Here is a 1,925-nt window from a genome sequence, read left to right as displayed (position 1 = left end):
GTCTGAAGACAGTCATAACATCTACAACAAAATCCTTAAAAGTGATGTTAGTTTCTGTATTTCATTTCATTATCATACAGACATAATCCAAAAGCTCTCAGATTTGCACGTGCCTTTGTTTTCTTTTTTTTTTCTTTCCATTTGTGAAGGACAGTATTAAGCCCCATAACAATAAGTACCTGAAAATATGACCAAAGGGTCAGAGGCTGTGTTATGACACCACACAGCAACATTTACGGCAGCAGGGGCAGCATTCACAACAGCTGGCACAACAGCCATCACTTCTCGATGATGTGGCCTGTCGTCGTTCGATAACATGCATATCATTTTGGTAAGGCTTCAAGCTCCCATAGGGGTTGTAGAGATCAGCACGTCCCCAGGAATCGTGTGTGGAAATTTTAGTCCCATTCCATTCACTTGTACTTTGCTCAGGATTTTTCTTAGGTGTGTAAGTTGGTCCAGCAAGTACATCGGAGTTTGAAAGCACAAAGCCTGGGTTATCCTGCCCTAGATTTGGGAATAAATCCTGCAGATGAGCACGAGGTATTTTTACACTTGAATAAGGGTTTTCGTAAGTCATGCTGTAATCTGTTCAGTCAAACAAGATACATAAAAGCAGCCCAAGGAGAACAAGAAACGACAATTTTTGGTATGTTCCAGTCTCTGGACTGTTCTCAGAGTATTTAAAGTCTAAAATATCCTTAGCCTCAATAATCAAGATTCTCTTTGGCACACTACTTTTGAAAGATCATTGACAATAACATCAGTAGACTCTCGGGCTAGAAGTCCAGATTAGAAATAAACAAACAGTCTCATAGGTTTCACTACTCCTAGCCTTGTTCTGCTCGCAAATTCATGAAGTCTATTTTTTTTTCCACCTTTTTAAATAGATTAGAGATCTGTGCAACCAAAACATAAACAAGAACAAAGTTCAGTACTTTAGATAAAGAGAAATAATCAAATCAGTTTGCAGGTATAATAAAATGGTACCTGTTTTGTGAAACTTTCATAGTCATCTGCTGAGAAGTAGGAATTTTCTGGTTCCAAAGTGCATACAGACAAGTCCAGCACAGCAGAATGCTTCTTCGTCTCTTCTTGTTTCAGAAGTTACTCTATTTTTTAAAATAAACCACAAATAATCCTGTAACCTGTACAACAAAAGTGAACAGCTATTAAGAGTTTCTCATACTTAAACTGTTTCTGAACAACAAACTCTTTCCTCTTAAGAGGGCAACTTTTTCTTTGTACCTTTCCTCTGCTTTCACTCCCAGACTCCACAGATCACACCTGCTAGTTTCCTGGTGGGGGAGGGGTAAAACACTATGCTGGGTGGGGCGAGACTAACCTTTCAGGGAACTAAGCATTTGTTGAACATGTTTTTCAGGTCCAAGAAAAAATGTCACTGTTTTTATTTTATGCATATGCTCCAATACGTGTTTTAGGAAACACCTTAATGTAGTTTAGTGGAACCGATGATTTCTTTGTGTTCTGTGCCCTGAGACACGGTTATTCGCTTAGCATAAGTTGTCAACTACAATAATGAGTTTAACCTACAATGAACACTTAAGAGAATGCATGCATATCTGAAAATCTTTTCCTTCATTTGAAATGGGCAAATGTAATCTTAGTTATTATAGGGCACTGTTGTGAATTAATTCTGAATATTTACTTTTTTGTTCTTTTAATATGAAGTCAGTATTCTTTCAGTTTTAAATTGTTCCTTTACTTAGCCTGTGTTGGGGTGGGAGGTTGGTATAATAGGTAAGGTGCATGCCTTACACACACAATGCAGGGTTTGATTAGGCTTAAAATGGCCCACAAGGGCAGTTAGCCTCTCAGTAATCTATGAACCTATGGTATAGCACAGATGATAAAGACTGCAAGTGCTGTACGAATTTGTCTGATCCCTAGGTTAACAATTGGAG

The 1,925-nt window shown here is 38.2% G+C and overlaps 1 long non-coding RNA gene across 2 annotated transcripts; it reads right to left on the bottom strand.

Annotated features, from left to right (window-relative positions):
* Positions 1-582: 582 nt before the first annotated feature.
* Positions 583-1,340, bottom strand: LOC122790341. Of its 2 annotated transcripts, none has more exons than XR_006362999.1 (3): positions 1,249-1,340; positions 991-1,112; positions 583-899 (listed from the first exon to the last, which is right to left on the bottom strand). It is a non-coding gene; the product is annotated as an uncharacterized LOC122790341 (long non-coding RNA). The 2 variants fall into 2 exon arrangements; XR_006362998.1 differs by having other exon boundaries at positions 991-1,148; positions 1,249-1,334.
* Positions 1,341-1,925: the final 585 nt, after the last annotated feature.

Source organism: Protopterus annectens, chromosome 16.part0 (assembly GCF_019279795.1).
Source record: "Protopterus annectens isolate FY-2018-M chromosome 16.part0, PAN1.0, whole genome shotgun sequence".
In the NCBI taxonomy this organism is placed as follows: domain Eukaryota; kingdom Metazoa; phylum Chordata; order Ceratodontiformes; family Protopteridae; genus Protopterus; species Protopterus annectens.
Note: the sequence above shows the minus strand (reverse complement) of the source record. Positions and strands in the feature narration are given on the sequence as shown.